The sequence below is a fragment of the Parus major genome, chromosome 12 (assembly GCF_001522545.3).
Source record: "Parus major isolate Abel chromosome 12, Parus_major1.1, whole genome shotgun sequence".
In the NCBI taxonomy this organism is placed as follows: Eukaryota; Metazoa; Chordata; class Aves; order Passeriformes; family Paridae; genus Parus; species Parus major.
The window spans coordinates 10480335-10493369 of record NC_031781.1 but is presented as its reverse complement, the minus strand read 5'-3'; positions in this window follow the sequence as shown (position 1 = coordinate 10493369).

The window sequence follows — 13035 nt, the reverse complement described above, 5'->3', positions numbered from 1 at the left end:
GGCAAATTTTTAGACATTTAGAGGTTAGGAGATAAAATGGGAACTCGTTTCCTAGTGTTTGCCTCCCATGTTCTGTCAGCATCTCTCCCCTCAGCATCCACCCCAATGTCACTGCCCTCCAAGTCTGCTATGCTCTGCTGCCTGTCCTGGTTTCCCTCTTGGGCAGGTTCAGGTTTAGACTCTGCCAGCCTGTTTTCTTCCAGCAGGACACAAACTCCCCTGCATCCTCCACAGCTCATCCCTGCAGCCCATCCCACCCCTGCCCCGGGACAGCCGTTCCCATGTGGTGCCCCAGAGCTGTGTTTGCAGCTGACCTGTCTGGAGAGAGCATTAGCATTGCTGCATCGGGACAGAGGGCAGGTTTAGGATTGCTCCTTGAGCTCCTTTGTGGCTGCTAACTCTGCCTTCGTGGCCCAGAGATGCAAGGTGTGTGTCCTGAGCCCAGACTTTCCCCTGTGGAAAATGGGGGCAACAGTTCTCAGAGCCTCCAGTGGGAGTTTCTTTGGGACATGGCAACGAGCTCACCTGGCTGAATGCAGACTTGTGCCAGGTTAAGCCATCAGCCTTGAATGACTTCTCTGTTCTTGCTCCAAAGCAGCTTCTAAATTAGAAATCCTACCACCTGCATTTGATATGGGCAGGGATTTTGCAATACTGAAAGGCTGAGTCAGGCACAGAGACAAGAGCCATTCCTGCTGCTGAAAGGTTCTGATGTGTTTAGGTACCCAGTGCAATAGTTTCCCTCCTCACCCCATCACCCGTGGGTTGAGCAAGACTGGCAAACCTGGTCAGCTCAGCACCAGAGGAGCAGCTCTGGGGGGCCCTGGGCACTGGCTGACTCAGCAGGGACTCTGCTCCCTGCCTGCTCATGGCTTTTCCCGTCAGCAGCAGCATGGCCAAGGTAAATTACCTGGTTCTGGAACAGCTTTGGGTCCTGCTGAGATTGGCAGCCTCTGTCTTACTGTAAACCTTTTTGATATAGCAGTAGAACACCATCCAGGTATGGAAAACTGGCTCCAATGGTCTGCCGTGTGTGTGTTACATTTACTGATCCAAATTTTCCTAGACTACCCTGAAGGGAAAGCATCTGATTCCTGTCCTTCAGATCCAGGCCCCTTTGCCAGTTCCCATTTTAAAAACTTCCCTGATAAAATCTAATGGAGTTTATTCAGGCTATTATATTAGCGGTGGCTGTGGGAAAGGGTCTTGTAAAAAAAAAAGTGTTTAGACTTCTGTTATCCTTGTATTTAGTTTCCTGTACTTTTCAATGCCTTCTCACCTATGGCCAAACCATACTCAAGGGATTACTTGAATTATTTTATTGATACCTCTAGCATCTTGTTGATAGTTTTCTGCTTTTGAAAGCAGAATGTTAAATGGTGAAGGAATCAAGGAGTTCTATCACTACAATACATCTATGCTTTGTCACAGCAGAAGTTCCTAACTTTTAAGTTGTTCTGAGTTTCCATGTTTGAATACACAGCATTCTTTGGGCCAAGCCCAGTGAAACCTCCAGCAGTTTTCCTGATTTACCTTCCACTCTCCATACACTGTGTTAGATCTGGGATTTCATGCTCTGCTCATCCTGGGTCACAGCTTGATCTCTTTCAGGTGGTGAATTCGGCAGGTCCATGATGTATGGCTGCTCAAGACAGACCCTTGAAGCAGCCCACGTGGCTCCTCAGCAGGTCTGCAGGCTTAGAGGCAGCCAAAGAAGGCTCCTGGCACATTTTCCTCTTGAAAGTGGGTGTGAGGGAGGAGGAGGCAGCAGTTATTGAGCTCACAAAATTTCTTGTCTCCTGCCTGTGTCTCAGTGGGCTTCAAAAGAGGGTCAAGAAATGCCAAGTCCTCAGGCTGGCCCTGTTCCATGCAGGGGCTGCCTTCCAGTGTGGCCCAGGAGCCTCTGCTCAAGGTGATTTTTGTCAGCATTTTTATTCCTTTTGCACCTCTTCTTTGGGTGGCTGAAGTTTTTCTGCTGGCTTGTACTTTTATGAGGATTCATCTCACCCACTGGGCTCTGATGGCTGGGCCACCTTCCCTTTGCTGGTTTCCAGCAGAGCCGAGCTGCCCCGGGCTGCCTGGGCCTGGTCCGGCTCTGTCCCGGCCGGCTGGAGCTCCACCAGCAGCTCTGCTCAGCCCATTATGGGAAAAGCAGAACTCTCTTTCCTTTTCTGAAAAACCTCCAACTCTCTCGACTCTTTGGCCCGACTTTGAGCCCAGTGGTTCCTCTGTTGCTTGTCTTCTGTTGCCTGGACAGAAATATTGGCCATCAGTGTCCTCCTTGGAGGTAACATCCCACACCTGAGTCCAGCACTGAAACATTTGCCCCAAGGAGCCTGGCAGTGTCCTGGGGCTTTCTGTGCTCCTGCCTGTGTCCAGTTCCTTTGGCTGGATTGGAGCTCTTCTGTGTGTTCTGATTTTTTCCCTCCCACCAACTCCAAAATCATCTTCTGGCTGCCCACAAATTTGTTTTGATTCTCTTGCCTTGACAAGACCTAAACATCTCCACACACTCATGCCATCTGATGGGTCTCTAGAATATTTGTAGCATTTATCTCTCTTTATCAAACCCATTTGTATTAGGCAGTGCCCCCAAAAGAAAAAAAAAACAACAAGGATTATTGAAACCCTCTCCTCTACCCCATGCAAACAGCCCTGTCTGTGAGGGCAAACAGGCCTTTTGTCCATCATTTTGCTGCTCCATGTTGATATACACTCTATTTTAAAATGTTTTTGCCTGGAAGAAGATTATTAAACATCTTTTTGAGCAGACTTGCACCAATTTCTTTGCCAAACTCTTTCCATTCCTACCCACTTGAGGCCGATCCTGGTGGTGCTGAGTTGCTGGAGGCAGGGATGTGCCCGATCCCTGGGTAAAGCCTGTTCTGGCATTGCACAACGTGTCTGTTCTCTGGGGGGCCATGCGCAATCTCCACCCGGGACAGATGTCTGAGCTTGATCCCGCTGGAATGACGTCAAAGGCTGCAATACTGTCCCTCTTCCCGGGGCTGCCAGGGCCTGGCCAGGGGCTGCTGTGGCCACTGCCTTGCCCCATGCAGTGGCACTAATCTGTCACCAAATGCCAGCACAGGTGGCCCCTGCCACTTTGCACGGTGGAGATTTGCTTACATGCCTAAGTCTTCCTTGTAAATTCCTGCTACTCTAGAAACCTCTGACTGAGAGCAAATGGGACTTGATTTTAAAAGGAGCATCCTCCACTGTTGACCTGTGAGCAGATGAAAGTCCAGCAAACTCAGGGCCTTTCCCGTGCTTGTGACACAGGCTGGCACAAACAAATGCCATTTGTCATGGAGCTGCAGCAGCCAGCACAGCAGAGGGTATCAGTAAATCCCTGGATGTGACTTGGCGCCCGTCTCTGTGGCACTGATTAGGAGGACAGGAATTATCTGTGTGCAGCTATTTTGGATGCTTGTGTGAAGGGCTGCTGAAGGCAGCAGCAGCCTCAGCTCGTACCCAGCAAGCCGTGGTGACATGGGGTGGCACACGCTGCTGCACCTGACCGTTTGCCATGGGGAGCTTTCCCAGTGCTGCAGGGAAGGAGACTGGCATGTCCCTGGGGCAGGACTTCCCCGGGGCACCCCAGCCTCTGTGCTCCCCGGGGGCTGTGGCAGGGCAGGGGTTGGAACAGGATGTGATTCACGGTGACCTCCTGGCACCATTGCCAGCCTTGTCTGTGCCTGGCAGCCCTGCCTGCTGCTGAGGCACTGCTGACACTCCACATCTGCCAGACCCAGCCTGCAGTGGGCTGCATCCAGCCCGAGCTCGATGAAATGCTGTTCCTGATCCAGCTGCATGCTGGCCCGAGCCATGGTCCATTTTGACAGCTCTGCACAAAGGTCAGGGGGAAGGAAGGAGCTTTTGACGTTTTCAATTTTTATATGAATGCCCTGACAGTTCTTAGATTCTTCTTAAAAAGCTGATGACAGATTAAGAACAGCTCCCAATTTGGGATTTTGGAAATACTGAGGTTTTCCAAGTTGTCAATCCAGCAGGAGGAGTTCCAGCATGCCTGTGGCTGTGTGCAGCATCCTCTCCTCTACCCAGCTCAGGGCTGCTGGTGGTAGCTGCTCCCAGAATGTGGCCACATGTATGTATGACCTGGTGAAAGTGAAAAGAGTCTGTAACATTAGCAGGAACATTTTTATTGGCTCATGAAAAGAAATAACTATAAGATGTAGAAAGCTATTAAAAAATTGCTAGCATTACAAAAATGGGGGAGATTGGTTTTTAACCAATATAGCTGCAGGGGTAAGGTATCTTTAAAAATGTGTAATTTTCAGCTGGAAATACCACTGAGACAAGTCTTGGAAATAGATATTTAGCTACCAAATCAATTTTGCTAAAAAGATCCAGAGTTAGCAATTGGTTTCACTAACCTCTGCTGAGTTCACTAGCAAAATCCCTGGTTAGAACTGGTGCTGCTGTGTTGGTTTGCTGTGGGCCTCATCAGCAAATTATTGTGATTATAACAGACTTTGAAGTGAAAAACTTGACATTCGAAAAGCAACATCCTTTCTGTCTTCTCTGACAGAGATAACTAGTTTATTCCTAGGTGTAAAAGCAAAAGCAGTTGCCTTGAGTGTTTGTGTTAACAAGGCTGTGAGGAGAAGGACTGGCGTGGCAACACTTCACACTTTGCAGGGCAGAAATTGGCTGGTGTTTCCCTTAGGGACAGTGATATTTAGACAGGAATTCCAAAGGGAACTACCAGAGTGAACTTCCACTGACTCTGACAGGTTTGCATGATCAATGCCTCGCTGTAGTAAGAGAGATGCTGCTTGCTGGTGGCCAGGAGCCCTAATGGTATCCAGGGAAACCTGAGTACCTGCAGTAATTCACAGGGTGGTCACCATCGAATGCAAGCTTGTGCAAAACCATCTGAATGTGGCTTGATCATTGAGTAAATTGGCTTTAGAGCTGAGGGCAGCTGCTGTGCCAGCCTCTGCAGCAGGCAGATCCCAGGTCCACTTGGACAGAAACTGGGTGATGTGCAGAAATTGTGGAAGAATTAAACCACTCAATAAGATGTGATGTTTCCCCCAATCCAGTGATTACAGGCTCTTCTCACAAAAGCTGCCATATTCCCTCTGCCTCTAGCACAATTGAGATGTCCTGAGAAAATATTCTATATTTTCTTCACCAGGCCCTTGAAATTCATTTTATGAACATCAGTTTGTTCTGAATTGTACTTTGCCAAGATTGTTATCCTTAAGGAACAGGAGGTGAAACCTCAGAGCAAGGAGATGAGGTGACTCACTTCTGGCCATATAGACATTTAAATAGTTGCAGAATTGGGAAAGGACATATTTTTCTCTCAAGCAGTGTTTGTGGGGAAAAGAAATATATCCCAGTAATCTGAATTTAGCTCTCCATTATTGCTTGTAACACCAGCAGGGGTAAAAATTTTGCTCACAAACACTTATAGAGTAAGAAAATGGGCATCTTTAGATTGCAGGATATGTAATTAATCTTTCCCCAAACTTTTAGGCAAGTCTAAGGTGGATGTGAATGAAAACACTATGATCATATCTGTATTTTGAGAAGAATAATCTAGGTCTGAATCAGTGGCTTTTCATTACTTACATTGCTACTAAGGACCCACTAGATGAGAAAATAGAAAATTTCATCACAGTGGATAATTTTTGACTTGAGTGATCCAGTTGCTTGGGGTTTTTTGTCTGTTTTTTATTATTAATTATTCTGCTGAGAATATCTGCCCTGGGACAAACAAAAGCAGTCAGCTCTCAACGGCAGCAAAATAAATCTCAGTCCTGGGCAACACAAATTGGGAAGAAGCTCCGGAGAGTGGTGCTATTTGAAATAAATTGAGGAAATATTTTAAAAGCTTGCATAGAAGAGCAGAGTTTTGCCAGCTCTTACAATTGGACTTCAGAGTAACTGCTGAGTGGGTAATTAGTCCCATGGGAACACAAGAGTCTGGACAAATGTAAAAAGGAACAAGACGGGGGAAAAAAGTGTATGAAGAATTAACTTTGGAAAACAAGCTAGAACATTAGTCACAGGAGAGATATAACTCAACTTTCATTTAACATTTATTTCTGTGATGAACAGAAACATTGTTTTTAACTCTGTATTGAAGCAGGAAATACAAACCTTACTTTTTAAGACGGCTGGAACTACTTTACTGCTGTTCATCTCTTTGATAAGAAGGTAAAGGAGAGGGTAAAGAGGTGCTGAAAACACTGCAAACCCAGCAAACAGGACTTGGGTTTGGGTGGAACAGGGAAAAAAACAGTTTTGGAACGGGTCAAGATATTAGGTGGGGTCTGTTTTGCTCTCAGAGACTCCCCCATCATGAAGACAGAGCAGTTAGTCAAGGTTTAAAAGATCATGCCCCCACCAACCTTTGCTCACAGCCTGTCTCCAGTGCTGGGTTGAGAGCACCCCAGCTGGAAGGAGGTGATTTACCTACTTGACATGCCAGAGAATGCCTCTTTGCATAACTCTTTGCTGGATTTAGAAAGACTTGGTGGAACACAGCTACAAAGAAATCTTGAAGCATGTGGGACACTTCTGAGGTTATCTAGTGCCCATGTGGTTGGTTCTGCCATTCCAGAGCTCCTGATCCATAGTCCTGTGCTGTAACTACTGAAGCAGAGACTTATTTATAGTTTCTGCACTTGGCTTTTGTGGTTCATTGCTCCCATTATTATCTCAACAGCCGTGATTTGCTAATCAGTTCTTTGTAGAACAGGACTAGTATTGCTTTGGCTGTTTGATGTTTGGAAAAAGGAAGAATGTAATTCCAGCATCTCTGGAGAAGCAGGAAGCTTTGCAAAATCTCTTCATATATCTGGGTGTGAATCTATGTAAATGGGCCTGGAGCAGTAACAGTAACATCACAGCTGAAGGTTCAGCACCAGGCACCAGACCTGCATCTTCCTAATTTTGAGGACTTTCGTGCTTTCTCTACTCTACAGCCTCCAAGAAGATGAAGTTGACCTCCCAGCTGTGTGTTCTGCACTGGTACCCACAGGAGCTCTGTCTGTTGGTGCCATGGTGCTGCATTTCTGACCTGGCAGTGCTCCAGCTGTGACCTGAGCTGAAGGTTACTGTGTTTGCATGTAGGCTTTGTGTTTGCTATTTAAGGTGAGTGAGAGGCTCTGAATTCCCTTGGTTGGGTCACCCTCTCTGTTTCCCAATTCAATGCAAACAGCCAGAGAGGCAGGCAGTCCTTCCTTGAAGACATTCAAATTCTCAAGAGGTGTGCCAGTGTCTGGCAGATGCGGTGTTGGCAATGCACGGTGGACACAACGTGGTCATAGTTGTTCAGTCCTGTAAACGCTGTCTTCAAAACCACCATCTCCTCTCAACACCTCCTTGAGCCACTTCCTCACAGTGCTCAGCACAAGGATCCTGCACAAACGCACCCAGCCCTGGCGTATTCCTTCCAGGAGAGGGCAGGGGAATACAGTTTATCGCAGATCCACTCCTGAACTGGAGCCAACGTCCATCCAATCCCAGATCTCCCTCTACGTCTTCCAGTATATTTTGCTTTCCTAAACTTGGATGAGCAGAAGTGGGTTCTGAATCTCCTCCAGGTGAGTCAGAGGGTTTTGTCACATTTACAGACCTGCCTGTCCCTGAGTCATTTTCGGGAGGGGCGGCTTGGGCTGGGCTGTGCCCCTTGCCCTGGACCCCTTGCAATGAGCCTTGTGTATTCCATCGAAGGCTTCGGCTGCTGGGCAGCTTCAGGACCTGGATTTAAAGAGCCGAGCCCCACCTCCTGTGCTTCACCTCGCCATCAAGCCAGGGGAGGCAGCGATGGGCCAGCCTGTGTGTCACACGCTCAGCACACTCCTGTCCCTGCAGAGGGTGGTCTGATTCCCTTGGATGTCCACGATAGCAGCAGGAACAGCTCTGCCCCGTGGTGCTTTTGCCAGATTAAAGTGCAGGGGTTGTGCATGGAAACCCGAGGTTGGAGTTGGACCTGGCTAAGATGGGCTAGAGAAATGCAGCCAGAAGGTTGGCTAATGTTTTCTCTCTCGGTGTATTAATGAACAGAAAGTTTGGGAGAAAATCAGAAACTCTCCCCAGGTCCCCCCACTGTCTTTAACAGTCAAAAGCGTAATAGCATAAAAAATCCTAAAATGAGTTTCTTCCAACTTATCTCCTCCTGGACCTATGATTCTGACTTGAAAAGACAACATAATTTCCAAACCAGTGGAGGAAAGAAAAAACCCCAAAAATCAATAAACTGTTGGCCCTGCAGCACAGATGCCCTGGCAAGGCCAAAGAAATTAAGTCCTGAGATTGCTGTTGCTGTTTCCACCTTGTCCTGCAGAGACACAGCCAGGGATAAACATATTCTTTGTGTCAATATTTCTGTAGTACCGAGGGAACTTACAGTCCTTATCTGTGAGTGTCAAGGACTGCTAAGTTAACATGATCATATAATTACTGGAGAGCCTGACAGGCTTTTTTTGTTTCCTCTGTCCCCATGTCACTGTTCTGGTGCTGAAAGTCGAAACCCAGTAGAGCTCAGCTGGATGTGACCATGAGCTTTGTGGCACATGGAAGGGATGCATCTGCAGGAGATTAATTTAAAAAAAGGACCCAAAAGACCCCCAAACAACACACAAAACCAACAAATAGATTTTGAACTTCCTTTTTATTTTTTTTTTGTTTTACTCTGCTTGACTATTTTTGCTTCTTTCATTGGAGAAAGAACAACCTTGATTTGTAAATCAGATGGAAATAATCAATTCAGCCTGACTAACCCTTGTTTTGCCAGGTGGCTAGTAGGCTCATCACATTACTAATAGTTTGCTGCTGCAGTAAATGGGATATAGCAAGGGCTGGGGCAGAAATACCACAGGTGACCTCTAAAGACAGCAAAGCACACGCCCAATGCAACACAATCTCTCTTTTTGCCCATCCATGAAGTTCAAACATTTTTCCTTCAAGTCCCCTCAAAAACAAGAAGTAATTTGTAACACAGAACTGTGCAAGCAACACAGAAAAGGGGAGAAAATCTGAGGCAGGAAAGGTCAGCCTCTGTAGAGCGTGTTGAGAAAGGCAAATTATGAGCAGAGCCAGATAATTGTTAGGTGTAAACTGCTGAGTGTGGTGTGGAGGAACCCTTTGCTGTCTTTCCCACCTTGAATGGCTCTGTGCTATGTGGCACAGAACAACTCATGAATAGTTCAGACTATGGCTCCTTTTTAACTTTATAAAACAGGGCAATTATTATCTCCAGGAAAATTTTTAAAAGCTTAAGTGCTGAGGTTTATCTGCCTTTCCTGACTAGATCTTTAGCACACAGCCAAGAGACAAAAGCCAGATAAAGGGACCTTAACTCTGTGTTTTCCCAGTGTTTGACTGGGCTGTGCCAATGACAGAAACACTGTCTGAGCAGGGCAACCAGTCTGACTGAAGTTCTCTCCTGAACAGAAGCAAAAGAGAGAATGGAAAATGCCCAAGTAATATCAAGGGACAGAAGTAACAGTAGATTTTCAAAAGAGTTGCTGAAGAGGTGAAAATAAAGAAATCTCTTAGTGATGCACAAAAAAGATGGGTTGGGAAAATTCAGATGTATTTCATAGCATGGGATGAGGACTCAGTTGTGCTGCAGTACCAAATGAGGGGCACTAATGTGAGACATCAGTCACAGATGCACAAAAATTAATTCCCAAAAATCTTGTCCCAGCCCAACAGCCATTGCTGTTTCTCATGAAAAGTTGGCAGAAAAAAAAGGGATCAGAAGGAATTATATTTGTCTAGATCTGTGCATTTCCCCTGCTCTTAATAAAGGCTTGTAGTGTGTCCAAAGCCTTGAGCAAAATGTAGATGTGTGTCAACTTGCTTTCACTGTCATGGGGCTCAGAAGAATTAACCAGTGTACAGCTTAAGAAGTACATTCAGAGATCATGGAGGGATGGAAAAGTGGCTGAGCGGCTCAGAGGCTGGCACCTGTCCCTGTAGCTTGTAATCTTCAGTTTTGGGTTTAAGCCCCAAAGTGTGCCTGCAGTCCTCAAAACCAAGTCTGCAGTTCAAAGCACTCGCAGAAGACTCATGGATAAGAAAATATGGTCTAGCTGAGAATGGAAATTTCTCTGTTAAAATCTTTGCTCAGGAAAGATGCTGTAATAGATGAAGCTATGGGGATGTTCCAGCAAGGACAGCCCCAGACTGGCATTCTAGGAGGCAGTGACTTTTGTGCACTTTCCCATTATTCTCTGTTGTAAGGTGCCAGGTTTGTGCTGTACTGAGGCATCAGAACTTGTGCCATTCTGTCTGTTTGGTTTTAACGTGTCCTTTGTCTCTGTCTAGAAATTTTGCCTGGGCAGAAAAAGAGGACTTTGGATATTTGCCCAGGGTGTACTGATGTCCAACAGCCTGGTTAGGGCAGCAATTTCTACAAGAGTTCTGGACATGCAGCAATGCTGAAGGCACAGTCACTGAGCCTGCACACAAGGGCTGTGCTGAGGTTTCCCATGGATTCTGTGTGCACAGAAAAGGGGATCTGGACATATGCGGAAGGTCTGGTGCATCCAGAACTTGTCACTGTGTGGGAGTGAGCTTAGGTCAGGGTTCATTCTGCATGCTCTACACTCACTTCCCAGGTGCTGTGCACTGCCTGACTGCATTCCTAATATTTATTTTTTTTTTTTTCCCCACAGAGAAATCTTGGGGAGAAATACAAATGCCTTAGTTACATTTTCCTGGTATTTTCCATTGAATTTCGCCTCACAGCAGTATTGAAAGGCTGAGATGCTCAGTAGGGTTCTTCAGATGTGAAGAAAGTATCAGATCCCCCCTCAGTCACGACATGCAGCCACCCAGGGGCAGGTGCTGGCAAAAGGATGGTGGCAGTGCATCCTGTCCCACAGCAGCACATTTGGATCTGCTTGAGCCCACTGAAAACTTCTCACCTTCCTATCTCCAGCCTCAGAAACAGCCAAGAGCACAGCCCTGCAGCTTCACAGTGGGCAAAGGACCCAGCCTCCAGTGGTGCTTCTAGGGAAGCAAAAAGGCTGTGGGCCCAGTAAAATGGATGAAACTTGAAAAGCAGAAGTGGGAAAACACCGTTTTATTTCCACATAAGGTAAACATGGGACTTCACTGCATCTCTAGCAATTTAAAGAAAGTTCAGAACTACTGTGACTAAAATGTGAAGACATTGCCTTTTGCAAGTGGAACAATGCAAGCTAGGGAAATCTCTAACATGTCCCAGTGCCTAGGTAGTTATAGTAATGAAAAAATTAAGATTACAACTTTTGGTGGTTTTCATGTAATAAACATTAAAATGGAATTTTGTATGCATAGAGACAACAATTCAAATTCGATTAAATTCCAGCCTTGAGGGCTTAGATTTTAGCTGTACCTAAATTTCATGTCCTTCGCATTGCTAAATCACACTAAACTTCACCTACTCAGGCAACAAAGGGGTTTTAATTGAGAAAAAGCAGTAAAGCGAGGTTTGCCAAACATCTATTTTGGGTAAAAATATTTAAGGCAAACATTTTTACCAACGTAATCCTTTTTACGTCAGTGAAGTTACACTAATGCAGAATTTGGCCCTGGTGTATTTGTACAAATATAGTATCTAGGATTTTGATGAGTACATATTCATGCATTATTCATTGAGACAATGTGGAGAGGAAGAACGAGGTCTGTGCAGGAGAGCAGAGCCCTGAGCACTCCCAGGTCCTTTGTTCATCCCCAGTGGGATGAAGGAGCACCTGTAGGGTCAGCCCTGTGCTGCTGCCTGGCCATGACTCGTTGAGGCTCAATGTCCTCTTGACAGGAGACTGGTTTATGTGTGCCAGGCTGTGGGATGTGTTACTGGCAATTCTGAAGAAATGCAGATGGAGGATATTTTTGCGAGTTTAAATTGAGCTGGATTTGAAAAGAGATGAGACTGTGTCTTGGTTCTGCCACAAACCTTTTGTTTGACCCTCTGTGCCTCACTTTCCCCATAAAATGAGAATTATCATTTTCCCTGCAGGACAGCAAGGCTTTCTGTGGGGAGAAGGAATGGTGTGCTGTCCCATGTGCCCTCAAAAAGGGTGCACAGACCTGTTGTTATACGACTGCATCTTCATATCCCAGGCTGCACCTTCCTAAGAAATCTGAAAAAAGGAAAAATTGAAAATTGAAATTGAAAAATGTCTAATTGAGCAGAAAAACAGAAAAGCTGCTGCTGCAGCTGGCCCCACTGTGATCCTCTTCTGTAGGAGTTGAACATAGATCCTGATCCATACCAGGTATTGCATTACTACAGCGTGTTTGTGTATATATGTATGTAATAAAAATATTAATATTTATATACATAAATTATGCGTGTTTCTATTAAGAACTAGTGACGTCTGTAGTAACAATGGTGTGTGTGTGTGTGTGTGTGTGGGACACACATCCCAATGCTTCTAGCATGTCGGCAATGCCCCCATCACGCTTTGTCGGGCAGGAAAGGGGCAGGTGTGGGGCAGGAGAGAGGACACGGGACTCCTCACACCTCGCCCGGGCCTCGCTTACCGCCAGGAGACGTCCAGAGCCTTGCACACCTCCAGACTCACAGAGCGGTTAGGGTCGGAAGGGACATTAACAGGCCACTAGTGCAGCTCCCCGCAGGGAGCACTGACGTTTCCAACCCGATCAAATTGCTCAGAGCCCTGTCCGACCTCACCTGGAACGTCTCCAGGGCCGGGACATCAACCAGCTCTTCGAGCAACCTGCTCCGGTGTTCCACCACCCTCACTGTCAAACATTCTGCCTTAGCCCGAATCCAAACCAACCTTCTTTCGGTTTGAACTCATGCCCCCTCGTGCTGCGGCGACAGGCCCCGCGCACCCCCGGGGCTCCGCGGCCTCCCCGCGGCCTCCCCCGCGCGGCACCGCCCCGGGGCCGAGCGCGGCTCCCATTGAGGCCGCAGCCGGGCCGGCCCCCATCGCGGCGGGGCCAATGGGGGCGGCGGACGCGGTCGAGCCTCTCCCCGGCCTCCCCCGCCGCGGCCGGGCGCCCGTCATGTGAGGGGGATATAGTACTACGGGA